Source organism: Mastacembelus armatus, chromosome 21 (assembly GCF_900324485.2).
Source record: "Mastacembelus armatus chromosome 21, fMasArm1.2, whole genome shotgun sequence".
NCBI lineage: Eukaryota > Metazoa > Chordata > Actinopteri > Synbranchiformes > Mastacembelidae > Mastacembelus > Mastacembelus armatus.
Window position 1 is genome coordinate 16154679 of NC_046653.1, and position 13894 is coordinate 16168572.

The 13894-nt window shown below is 39.5% G+C and overlaps 1 long non-coding RNA gene and 1 pseudogene across 1 annotated transcript; both read right to left on the bottom strand.

Moving 5' to 3' along the window:
* Positions 1 to 1677: 1677 nt before the first annotated feature.
* On the bottom strand, positions 1678 to 3485 carry LOC113122988 (sterile alpha motif domain-containing protein 9-like; annotated as a pseudogene).
* A 6588-nt stretch (positions 3486 to 10073) lies between these two features.
* Positions 10074 to 11427, bottom strand: LOC113123815 (uncharacterized). Its single transcript, XR_003294982.1, has 3 exons — positions 11199 to 11427; positions 10299 to 10367; positions 10074 to 10221 (listed from the first exon to the last, which is right to left on the bottom strand). It is a non-coding gene; the product is annotated as an uncharacterized LOC113123815 (long non-coding RNA).
* Between the last annotated feature and the right edge of the window lie 2467 nt (positions 11428 to 13894).

Sequence of the window (13894 nt, forward strand, 5' to 3'; positions counted from 1 at the left end):
GCACTTTTTGCAGTTTTCTCCAGGTATTGTTGAAGGATTTGAACATCCTCAGTGAATGGTAGTGTGGAAGGTTTATTGTATTTGGAATTGCTTAGTGTGTTAAGAGCACTGAGAGACACCAACTCCGACCATTTAAATCTGTACAACTTCTTGAATGTCTCAGTGGACTTGGTCAAGACTTCGTCTTCTGCCATAAGTGCTCTACATTGGAGAATTTCAGAGATTTTCTGAAGTGTGTGTCCCAGTTTTAAAGCCAGGCTTGGTGTTTTATAGGAATGTTGCTCTTCATCATACCCTGAAACTTTCTTGACAGCTTGAACAACTTTTTGGAAATTGGCTCGTTTAATAGCATCCTCCATGGTATGAAATGAAAACTCTTGGTGCAGGTACAACAACAAACAACCTACTTCCCTGAGTTTTTGTCTCATGTATTCATATTTGGTTGGGTCTTGTCCATGTCTGTTAAAAAGGGACTGGACAAACTGTAAAATACAGACATCATTTCTCACCACTTTCTTTTCTTTCCATATTTTACCATTTTCCCACATGGAAGCAAACTGTTCCGGCCCAGCGGTGATACACTTTTTGATTTCCCCAAGGGTTACCAGCCGTTCATAGCCACATGGCTTTTTCCCCAAGAAGAAATGGGCAATGGGCCGCTTAATTGTATACTCCATTTATCTCTGTGTGATAAGGGGAGATAATCTGTGATATGCATGTCTGCAGGACTCTCCAATTTGTATGGTGCTGCTGTGGCCACAACAGCATAACTGCATTAAAGTGCAGTGACAAATAATCACTTAGTGGAACATGGCCACATCAAATTTGGTGAAGAAGATTGAGTAGTGTATTGTATGGTTTAACGAGTGATGATTCCAGTTTGACGCCACTCAACACAACACTGACATAGATCAAGTTGATTTTTTCTGTAACTGTTGGGTTATAATCAGGTAAACAAACAGAATCATACCGTTTAGCAATCTTCTCCAACATTTCTGTTGAGATGTCATTTGAGAGAAAATTTAGAATCCCACAGTAGGTAGCGACTTTTTGCTTCTCCGGGAACTGTCTTGCCTGGTCTAGTTTCAGCATGGTTTCATTTTTCCCATGGGTTGTTTTGGAGAAAAGATCTGCATACACTTTGTTAACATCTCAAAAGCTCACTTTGAGTTTTTTGATCACGACTGTCTTTCATTCCAAATCTGGAGCCCAAGTTCACATAAAAATTCTCAAGGAAGTCAAAGTTCTTCTTCATGCTACCTTTGAGATTACAAAGTACATCTTCAAACTGTCTGAGAACAATGTAGTAGGATCTGTGTTTGTTGTGCCATTGATCACTCTCCTCTACACCCTGAAGTTTAGTGTCTCTAGAGAGAACCTGACTCATTACGTCATGATGGACATTGTCAGAAGAAAACACTGGGGTCTTTTCTAGAATTTCAATGACAAGTACTCCAACCTGAATTTCTCCCAGGCACACTGACGTATTGAAAGGACAGTTGAATCTGTAAGTTGACTCCTTCCTTGCAAGATTCTGTGTTTCCTTGAATCCATCTATTGCTGACTGAGCCATTTGGAGAAACCTATCCAATTCCTCAGGACGAATAGTCTCGTTCTTACAATTAGCAATGGCATTCTTCAGCTCATGCTTCAAACCTGTGCTGATGTGTCTGCCATGTATGAGCTGTCTTTGGAAAGATCTTTTGCTTTCTGTGCCCAATGTTTTGCCTCTGAGAAATCCTTTTTCTATAGGTAGTAGTACCTGGCAAATAACTGAGAGATCACAGCATCTTTCTCAAATCTTTTTGATGCATTTGTTGGTACCATCTCCTCCATTCCTGGAGTTTCTTTTGTGATCTCTTAAATTAGTGGAGAGAACTGAGAAATTATCTCTCCACTAATTAAATTAGTGGAGAGAGAACTTCTCTTCACTAAAATGTGGTGAACATCTTGCAGGAGCTTGTGTTTGCCTTGTGTGCTCTCATAAAGCTCTTTTGTGGTTAGCAGAAGGTCTGTAATATAAGCTTTGCTCACAGTTCCTGTAAGCAGTGCTGTGCAATACGGGAATGGATCATTTTGATCGCTTTGAACACTACCTTGCCCTTAACTAAGTAGCTCTCAATTAAAGTTGAAAACTTCCCAAATCCTTCCTCAACTTTGACTGTTCCACAAACTGGTTTTGGCTGAAGACCAAGAAATTCCTCACACAAAGAGATGGAAAGAGAGGCATCCTTGCGATATACATTCAACAAAACTAAAACAGCCAGGAGTTTTGCATGTCTGAAGCTGAAGTCTGAAGTCAAACTGAAGCTCTTAAGAGTGTTACGAACCACTCCCTGAACATACTCTCACTTAAAGTTCTTCTTCATGATCATAAATCCATAGAATGTTTCAGCATTCTCGTGTTTTTCCTCTATTTCTACCAGTTTTATCTCAAACAGTTTCTGTTCTTTCTCAGGAAGATTTTTTCTGTGTCTTCGGTTGTTTCCGTTAGTTCAGAGGACTCTGACCTTATACAGTTCAAGAGAATTACCTGCGCAGACTTGGACTGAATGTCTTTTTTTATACATTCTTTTTCAATGAGCTGCTGCAAGTCAAATACTTTTTCCTTCTCATCAAAGTCATCTATCATCAGCACAACAGGGACCCGGGGTAGTTGTTCCTTGTGTTCATACATTAAAAACTGAACCACTTGATGAGCTACTTCAGCAAAGTCAGCATTGCTGTCTTTAAGGACAGCACAACGGAATCTGTCCCGAAGAGCCCATAAAACATGCATGACCAAAGTTGTCCCACCACATCCTGGTTCATGCGCAGGACATCTAGTGTATTCAAGCTGAACTCCTCCTTCTTCTTAAGAAGGACTTTGCTTCCCTCACCACAAGGCATAAAATGACTGGCCCTTCGGTTTTTTGAAACTTGACTTCAGCCATTGACTTCAGCAAAACCTAGCTCATATATGCATCTTTCAGTGATATTAAAGCCACACCGAGCCTGAATCACATCCTTCCATGAAGTAAATGTTTTTTCGTTGTCACATATACAAATAATTTGCTCTGTGCCTCTGAGCTCTTGCCAGAATGTAGTGAAAGTCTCCACGAGTGGGTCCATTATTTCATTCACTGTTGATAAAAGTAAGAAAATGACAAGGAATCTCTTGTTTGGAAGCACATCTTTCCGACACAAGAAAGAAATCACATCTCATGCAGGCAGCTGCAAAGCGAACAACCTCAAAATTGAACTTGATCATTTTATTTTCATCTGTTGTATTGATGAAAGCTTTATACTCATGGCAGGGTTCTATCAGGTTTGAGGGACCTGATTCTATAGTATCAAGAATGCTGCTCTCTATGTATCTATATGTATCTTTGTAACTATTAAAGGGATAAGGCTTGCATGGTCTTCCAGGCTGGTTTGTAGAGCTTGTTGGCTCCTCTTTCTTTGATCTCACTACCTCATCTCTGGCATGAAAAAGTCACACCCATTTCCTTTAAATCTGTTGTATCTAAATGCATAAGACTTCACCCACAAATGTCCTCTTGAAACATTATTTCTGGAACTGTCTCATTAAACTGGAGAGCCCATTCTTTCACTTGATGTTTACTCCATTCCTTGATGTCAGGTGACAGATCCTCCTCGTCACACTAAAATGAAAGTCATTGTTAATTTCCTTCAGTTTCACTGCACAATTTATTTACTGATCACATTTGAAATGATGTGTTGATGCACCATGACATGAAAAGGATTAATTGATAGGAAGTGAACATTTTTTTATATACATATATACTGTTGGAACTGGAATTTTCTCCCTCAGTTCCGCGTGTTCGTTTAATTGATAAAGTGGAGGCGATAAATATGGTCTCAAATTAGCCGTTTATTAAAACACACTGAATAAAGCAGTTGCAGAGCTCTGGGTCAGACCTAACACCAACAGTGTTCTCTGTCAGTTCACGAAGTCTGACTGCCTATCTTTCCCTGACCCAGTGATAATATTACAGAGTGAAATGTGCAATCTTTAGGAAATTGGCATGTTCCTCTGCCATAGGTTGAGAACGATGGGATGTCCTGAGATATCACTGTTACTATGCCTCCAGGCAGAGGTCAACCTGTCCTGCAAGACAGAATGCAACAACAAATGCAACAGGGACATCCTATTTGATGTTATGTCTAGTTCACTTCTTGCATTGTGAGAGACCTTGCAATTACTGGTAAACATATTCATGTCTTAAGCTTACTGCTGTTTTGCACATGCCAAATGCTTCATAACTATAACTGTAATAATGCCTTATACCTTAAGCTTCAATGAAATAAAGGTCATATTTTCCACAATACATACATTATGTATTTATGTATGCATGTATGCAGCAAGCACTGTTGTAAATGTGCTATATAAATAAAATTGACATTGACATTAACGTTTTTTTTTTTACAAAGTTATGTTACTTTGACAACTTTATCCTTATAGGAATTTGTGTTATAATAATAATTTGTTATAATGTAAATCCTTTTGTTACAGTTGGCAGTTTAACGGATTATGACAGAGGAGCATCTGCTGCAAAATTGTTGTATATTTCAATTCTTATTTACCTTCATTTCATCTTGTCCTGCCAGAACACATTTGGTTTCTTCTACACAATCGCAATTTGTTTCTGCAAAAGAAAATAACTATTATTCAATTGATTTATAACCACATATCTAAGCTCAATTAAGACAACATACTTAAGCCTTATACTTTTTAGCAACCAAATTGGTTTATAGCTCTGAGAAAAAAAAAAAAAAAAAAAGCATAACATTTGATCTTAATTGATATTAACTTTGAGTTGTGGGTCATACATGTAGTACATTATTGGTTCTATTATACTGACTATGTGTGCTAGTTCCTGAGCCTTGAGAGCACTCAGCATGTGGGGAAAACCTTGCTTAGGGTAACACACATGGATGATGGAAATTGCCACACTGTAAAAATACTGTCACAAGTAAAAGTACTTAATACATTGGGCTTTAGCAAAGTATAGTAAGTATAATCAAGAAAATGTACCTGAAGTATTTTAATGTAAATATAGTGCAGTAAAATGTCCCCAATGATTGTTAAACATTTCCATATCATTAGATTATTATTATATTTAAAAGAAGCCTAAAGGGGTATGAGACCACAGCATGTAATTACAAATGAAGGTGGAAGAACCAGTTTTCTCTCTTTGCCATTGTCTCCAGAAGAGATAGCAGAAAACAAGTTATTTCCACTGACTTCTCAGTAACATATGGTAGTGTGCGCCCCTGGTGGTTGATTCTAGATTATTCAGTGATTGAATACGTTTTCCAACTATGGCACCTGTTGTAAATAACGAGGTTTGTTAAAGCAGAAAAACAGGTTACTGCAGTGCTCGGCAGCTGTAAAACTGCCTGAAACTAAATACAGTCAATGACAACTGAGGAGGGGTGTTCAAATTGGAATGCCCTATACTCTGGCCTAAAATGTGTCAAAATTAAAATCAAAATATGGGCAAATCGCTCAGCCATCCATGATTATATGTACAGAGGCAGAGGTTTGGTTACTTAATTTATACACACAGGTACATTTGTTTTGCAGTAAAATATAGTAGTGACAGCCAACATGATACAAGTGGTCAAAATACCTCTACATCTTATTCAACACCATTAGAACTGAGGGAACAAAGCTGTTTTTATACCTTGGGACTAAAACCTCCACCCAGAGGACTGAAGCTGAAAGTATTGGAGGAGAAAGGCGTGTGAAGGACAGCAGGAATGAGCAGCAGTCTAAGAGCTCTAAGAGCATTGCATTGTCAGAAAACACTTTCAAATACCGGTTGGCAAAATACAAGCAAACTAAGAAAGCAGCTTCAATGATTTGACAGAGGTGTGACATTTAGAAAAAAATGCTGCAAAAAGAGAAGGAATTAAATTTTTAAAAAATGCTCAGCAAAAATATAAGTGAAAGTGACTTATATGGCCAAATATAGTGACCCATACTCCGAATTTGTGCTCTGCATTTAACCCACCCAAGTACACACACACAGCAGTGAACACACACCCGGAACAGTGGGCAACCAATGCTGCGGCGCCAGGGGAGCAGTTGGGGATCCGGTGCCTTGCTCAAGGGTCTCACCTCAGTCGTGGTATTGAAGGTGGACAGGGCGCTGGCTATTTACTCTGTGCCACCGAGAATTCCTGCCGGACCTGAGACTCGGACTTGCAATTTTCACTTCGGCTGAAAGGCTGTTGACCTACAGTAAACATTAGAAAAATACAGAAGTAATTAGTGTTAAGACCAGCTATGGCAACACACCATAACAAACAGCTGAGGCTGCTGAGAAAAGGATCCAAAAGAGGCAACTTCATACTGAGTGGGAATGCTGTCGGATCCACTGCAGGACAACACAGGTGTGAGGAGGCGGACAGGAAGTGCAGGAATGCGCGGACCATCCATCCATCCATCCATCCATCTTCTTCCGCTTATCCGGGGCCGGGCCGCGGGGGCAGTAGCCTAAGCAGGGATGCCCACACTTTCTTTTCCCTGGACATTTCCTCCAGCTCATCCTGGTACCGAGGCGTTTCTGGGTCAGCCGAGTGACATATTCCCTGGCGTGTCCTGGGTCTTCCCCGGGTTTCCTCCCGGTGGGACATGCCCGGAACACCTCCCCATAGAGGCGCCCAGGAGGCATCCGGTACAGATGCCCGAGCTACCTCAGCTGGCTCCTCTTGATGTGGAAGAGCAGTGGCTCTACTCCAAGCTCCTCACCCTATCTCTAAGGGAGAAAGAAGCTCATTTCAGCCGCCTGTATCTGAGATCTTGTCCTTTCGGCCATGACCCAAAGCTCATGACCATAGGTGAGAGTAGGAGCGTAGATCGACCAGTAAATAGAGAGCTCCGCCTTTTGTTTCAGCTCCTTCTTTACCACAGCGGACACAGCTTCCTGACGCTAGATGGCGCTGAGCTCACATTGGAAATGAACTGTCCCTTTTTTGTGTCAATTTCTCAGGCAGACAAACATGCTGACAAAGGATCCAGTCACACTAATTAGTTCAGCTTTTAGAAACAAGAGTTCAGAGGCCTTTAGCTTCACTCTCCTATATGTCCTGACTTATCTGTCTTATGCTCATGTCTCTTGTTATGTTTCCTGTTCATCAAACTGTGAGCACTTAACCTCTACCCAGAAACAGAGGGAGACAATGGTGCCTGCAGTGTCTGATAAACACAAGTTATGTATCATCAGCACCTCTCAGCCCTAAATGGTTGATTTAATTTGAGTGACTGGGTGTTGATTGAGTAGAATATTACAACAATAAAGGCTCTCAGTGGTGCAAAACCTGGAAATAGTTGATATTGAATTGTTTTTTTTAAATAGCACAACAGGGAACCGGGTTTTGTTCCTGCAAACAATTGCCTGAAAAATATTCCTGTAAATCTGCTATTTTTATAATGCTCCTCTACTCTGAAACAGAATACAGACAATTCAGTGATCTTTTCTCTTTTTATTATTGTTTTTGGTAATAGACACTTTGTTGGGTAATGCAGGGCAGTTTTGTAATTGGGGCATTGTGTTTAGTACAACATTGTTAAGTAATGTTGGACACAGTTTATTAAGTGGTGCAAAAGGCATAAGATTTCCAAATCTTATAAAGCATTTCCCAATTCAAGTTATCCAGAGTGCTCTCTGCTTATTGCCTTTGAGATTTCACAGATTTATTCTTGTCTGTCTCCCCATCTGTGTCTGTCATTCTGCTGTGCCCTCACTTAGCATAAAAAGCTCCATAGAGGAAAGACATTTGGTTACATGAGGAAACTGTGTTTTAACAAAATAGGTGTTATTGATTAAAGCAGGGTTGCCATTGTCTGTAGTTTTGACTTCGTGGTATTTGCTGTTCTAATATGTTTGTGGTGTCTTTAGATTGAGAATTATTCTTCTTTTTCTAATTGGTTTGCCATCACCCTCACCTTGGATACAGTCCACTAAAATGGTATGAATGTTCTTCACAGGAGTTATAGTTGTGAATTATAATGAGCAGGAGGCTGGGGTTTTAAAAAAGCTTCTCTGCAGCTCTCTGCTGAGTCTCAGCCCACAGAAAACCTCACTCAAATACCAAAATTGGCTAAACCCAATCTGAAATTTATGAGTTTTGCCCACATCTTGCTTTACTGCAGAAATTATGGAGTCACTGGTGGCATGGTTTACTGTGGTAGTCAGGCTGATATGATATATGCAGTTTTTAAGTAGGGTTGAGGCAGAAATGGGGCCTCAAGAGTCTCTGGGGAAGGTAGTTTTGAAAAAGAAAAAAAAAAAGACTTCTGGCTTAGACAGTCATTTTGTGGACCTCTGGCATAGCTGCAGGAGGCTTAATTTTTTAGGTCTGTCCATACAAATGTCTGTCATTGTATAGAAAATTTCTCATGGGAAAGAAGATCAAGAAGGGGTCACTGCAGCCCATTAGGTGACAGTTCTGATTTTAATTAAGATACTGTACTTAGAACAACATTCTGGGCAAAATGGAAATGTAAAAGTGGTGAAATTATTGATGCATTTGTGTTACGTCTAGGGGTCATTCTTTTTCCTACAGCTGATACCATGACACATGTTTTACCCTTACTGTAAACAGCTTTAACACCATGCCCATCATTTCACTTCACTCTAGGCTTCTGTTTACTGCAGGACCCTTTATTTTTGGTTTAGCAGAGGACCAGCACAGGAATGTGTCTTGCAATCATTTTCAGGATACTGTCAAGCTGTTCTCTATTGATCATTGAGGACATGTCCTTGGTTTAAATACACTCCAGAATCACTAGTACTGTACTAGCACTGTACTGTTGTACTCACATAGTTTCCTGATGACATTAAAATGTACAGTAAGAGAATAAGAAAGTTTCAAAGAAGACAGTGACTATGAATTATAAGCAAAACAAATATTCTCAAAATGCTTGTAATACTAATATTGTAATGTACTATCAAGTTTTTATAAATACATTATAGTATATATAAAAGAATGTAAGGTCTAATGCTGATTTGCAAGCCTTTAACTGTTAATTGAATTTGATATTTTGCCAATTTTATAACACCATCTAATCCTTTTTAATTTATATTGAGGCTAGTGTGGGTCCCTCCACTGACCCTAACCCTAATCCCTGCACCTCAAATTTAGAATTGCATTTTTAAAAAGAAGCAGGACAGTGGAGCTCGAGGACTGGAGTTAGAGACCCCTGTTCTATTAGATCACTGTATACCATTGTCTTGTTTCCTGTTGCCAACACTTTCCTCATCACTGTCAAAGAATTTCTTCTTACTTTTCTTCCCCGGTCTGTCCTCGCTGCATTCAGAACTCTTATGTCCTTTGTTCTTTAGAGTGGTCTTGGTTTTTTTCCCCATTTCACCATCATGCTGCACTCCTGTCCTCTTTTTCTGCCTCCTCTTCAATGCTCGCTCATAATCTGGGTCCAACTTTGGTTGTTTAGAGCTTTGTGTCATCTTTGTTTTGGCCACGCTTGTCTTCCTTGCTGTTCTGAAGAATGGCAAATGCTTTATGTTTTCAAGTCTCAAATGCTCATTGAAATTTAACTCTGCCTCAAAACATTTCTCTGCAGTTGAAGTTGAGTGGCATCAGTCTCTGCACATTAGATCGTTTGTCTTGCCCGAAGGATCTTCCAATCTACAATAAATCAAAAATGGTTTATGCATAGATTTGTACTACTTTTAAAAACTTTAATTATTTGGAGAAGCAAAATATCTTACAGAATTACACTGCTGTAAATCAGTGAAAAGGTTAGCAAGCCAAACTCCCTCCAGCAATACTGAAATGGATTCAGTACTGGCCCCTATTGCTGTTTGAAAATTGTAGTGTTGAGCCATTACAAGGGATCTGTGGTTGTGGTTGTACATGAAGCTGTACTCAGACTTTGACAGTGGAATTAGAGCATCACCAAATGATTCCTTGGTTTTATGCTCCCTGAAATACTTAATACTTTAGTCAATACACAGAAAAAATAAAAATGTACTTTTTAAATTTCAATTGGACCAGAGAAAGCTGAATTGAATTGAGAACATCAGCATTTTCACCTTCCAGAACTGTCCTCCTCAGCAGTGGCCACCTCCTCTATCGTCGTGTTCAGGATGATGCCCTTCTGATGCCCAGTTGTACATATTAGAAATCCAGAAAGGAAACCACAGAACCATTCAAGGTTCTCCTTCAATGGATCTTTCTTAAGGGTCACTGTACAATAAAAGGAAATTACTGCACAGTGATCTGCTGCCACTAATGGATTGTGTACGTCATCAGTATGTGCTTACAGAGAGCTCCTGGAATCTCCTCATTGTGCTGCAGGAATTTTGCAATGAAAGCAGATTTCACAAGCATGTCTGTAAGACAGTAGAAGAAAACTGTCAGCGCAAAATTACACATTGTATTAGGTACATCATGAATGTTCACCAAATCAACAGTCCCATTAACAAATTCAGTCTATTATGTAGAGAAGTCTGAGAACAACTGTCATAGTGGGTACATTGTAATTCCTGCACCACCTGTGTTCTTGTTGCTTTGAGGCTAACAAACACCAAGACCATGGGTTAAACACAAATCAAAAAAGTACAATAAAAGAACAATTAAACATGATCCATCAATAAACAATGCCTAGTGGATTTTTTTTTTAAATGCAGATGGTTTGTAAATCCTTCCTGCTGTTCTTTCCTAAGGTCCAAAGTGTAAATAAAGCTCCTTGCAGATGTTGACGTGGAACTTTAACCTCTGGCAGCTGTGCTTCAAGAAGAAACTTCAAAAAAAAGCTCACACATTTTCAATGCGAATCTGCTTCAGACTTGCTACCCATCTAGCAGGGAAATCACACCCACACATCACTATTGAGTTTGTACATGTCAATACAATTTAAGAAATATTTACGAAAAAAAAAAAAGACTTAGTCAAGAAGCTTGTCTCTTTTCTGCAAAAAGACAAACATCACAGGCACTTGGTTCTCCGTCATTGGCGCACGACTGACACACTTTTGGCATTTTCTGCCTTGTTCTTGCCAGGCCCAGTAATGTGCTGAAACCATGTGTTTAACACCTTCTCTGTAACAAAATTTATGTTTGTAAAGTAGGATGCTTTTAATAACTAATTCTGACCAAATAAATGTGAGTAAGAGCACCAATCTAGTTTATATAATAAATACAACCTTGTCACAGAATACATACCAAAGTGGGAGTGTATTTCTTTGGTCCAATTCTGACCTCATACTTTTCCTGTGTTGAAGCGATGGAGTTAGGTCAAAAGCTTTCAGTCTTTTCTTGAAGGCACAGACTTTAGGCATCAGGGTCTGACATTGCTGACACTTGTGCAGGACTTGTAGCTGACTTGGCCCAGGGACAGAGGAAGCACTTGATCTCGAGCTGTCTTCTGCTGTCTTCTCCTCCTCCTCGCAGTCCTCATCACTGCTACTGGTCAGTTGCTCCAGGTCTAATTTGCCTATCATTGCAGGCTTGGGACTGGAATATCTCAGCTGCTTCAGCGTTTCTAATTTTGCATTTTAATTTCTGCATAATGTTTTTGTAGTCATCTTTCCGGAATCACATCATGTCAAGACAATACACCAGTAAATGTATTTGTCATTCATTTCCTCAGTGAATGTTACCAGAGAAAGGTACTAACCTTGACTTGGACATGAACATTTTCCAGGTGTTTAAATACAGTCTTACGAACTTTAACTGGGGGCTGGGGTCCAACATTAAAATCATAACAACTTTTGGATTATCAAGTGCACATTTATGATCCATATTTTGTTACATTCCATGACAAAGACGGTCCAGAGGAATAATGAAGTAGTATATATAATAAAAACACCTAGACAGGCAGCGACGACATGCGGCTAAATATGTCATTGTTAGAACAACATAAGCTGAAACTGCCGAAAACAGGCAGGTGATGAGCCGTGGGCTTCTTCTTAGCAGGATGTTTCCGGAAGTAACAAGTTAAGTCTGGAAATAGCAAGAAGTTCTGGATAAAAAAGACGGTACTTGACTAGTACAGGAACATGTAAGGGGTTATGAGTTGTTGTTGTTCAGAGAATCGAGTTACTTTTTAGGTGTGTTAGACTAGAGCTAATCTCTGAACGAGCTGTACAGAAACACGTAGCACAACACGCTAGGAACCGGAAGTGAACTCGCTTACCCAATAAACAGAGTCAGCACCTGAGAAAAACCAAAACTTACCCTCCTGCCAGTGATGACTTATTCCTCCATCTCTTTTTGAAAGGGTGTGTTGAGGGACTGTCAAAATCAACCCTGGCCAGCCAGACCCACTCCCTTTCTTATCGAAATAATGTGGATCTGGACCCCTCTGGATTTAACAATCTTTTGAAGTGCATCATTTAGTCACTATGAATTAATAACCTGGTCAATCAATAACCACTTCCAATAAAGAACCCATTGAACCACAATGTGGTGAAAAGCAACCTCATACTACATTTGCTAATCTACAGGGGAAATGGTGTGTTGACTCCATATAGAAAAGATTTCCTCTGTGTGGGCTTCAAGTGCTTTTCAAGTCGTGTACATTTGCATTCAGCAGCATGTGAGCCGTAACCCTGGCCTGGGTGGGCATATGTGACTTTTAACCTCTGCAGTAGAAGGCAGGAAAAGCAATGGAAACAACTCTGCTTTTTGTGCAGTGTTTAATTATTAAGAACTTGGTACAATTCCAAACTTTTTTTTTTAATGTATTATCTTGATTGAAACCATCCTCCTGCTTCCCACCAGCAATTGACTCTAACCTCCTGAACAAACAGATAGCGTTAAACCAGCTTCTTGTGATGTCAGAAGGAGAGCGCAGAACATCTGTCCTTGTAGCCTCTCCCTTCCTGGCCTTTATGGTATCATGGTCGGGGTCCGCAAGTGTAAATGATTGCGCAGGAAACATATTTGTGTATCTTCAGTAGGGACGCTTTGAGAGGCAACTTCAATTGGGTGATTATTTGATGGTGAAATATGTGTGAAGATGGAGGAGTAGGATTAGAAGCACAGCACAGCAGGATTGTGTCTACATCCTGTAAATTTTATAAGCTGATGAAGAAGTGAGCCAGTCATGCAGGTATGTAAAGGAGGTGTAGAATTAAGTTAGAAATAAGTGGAACTAGGTCTCCTTCAATAAATCTCACAAACCTAAAATATAATTTTAGTTTTCAAATCTTATTTTGAAACTTTGTTCATTATAAGTTTTAGTGTTGACTGTAGAAAAGCTTTTTTATTATAATGATGCACACATTGTAACCCCTGGACCTGTAATCAACCACATGAATCTTTGGAATCAGGAAATCTGGATCTGTGGTCCTTGTTTGTGCTGCTTGACCTGTTTTGTTAGAAGCTGCAGGATATGAGAGATTTTTTTTTTAGTGTATGTTTTATATTATGTGTCACATAATTACCATCAATAAAATCAGAAAAGAGTGAAGTCTTTTATTTAACATGTTTATGTGGTTAGATGTTTTCTTTTCCCCCACATTAAATTAGTTTACATTATTCTGCGTATTCTTTGACTTGACCTCCACTTATATGTGTGTACGCTGACCACAGCACACTTCAGAGCAGTAGTGGTCAGTGTTTAATAGTAATTGCCCGTGAAACCCCCCTTTAGGGAGAAATAGATCCCATTCCCCAGTAATAAATTATTGTTTTATGGAGGACAAAGTGTTACTTCAAAGGGCCAGAAACAGGACCACATGGCTGGCATTTCAAAATGGCAGTATGGGATTATGAATGAATAAAAACAGATATTTTTCAGTGATTTAATACAGCAGCCTGCTCAGTAGGTTTCTTTGAGCAAACCATATCCCCTGACTTCATAAAAAAAATGTATCTACCTGATTTAATCTTTAATATTTGAAGATTGTGGATGC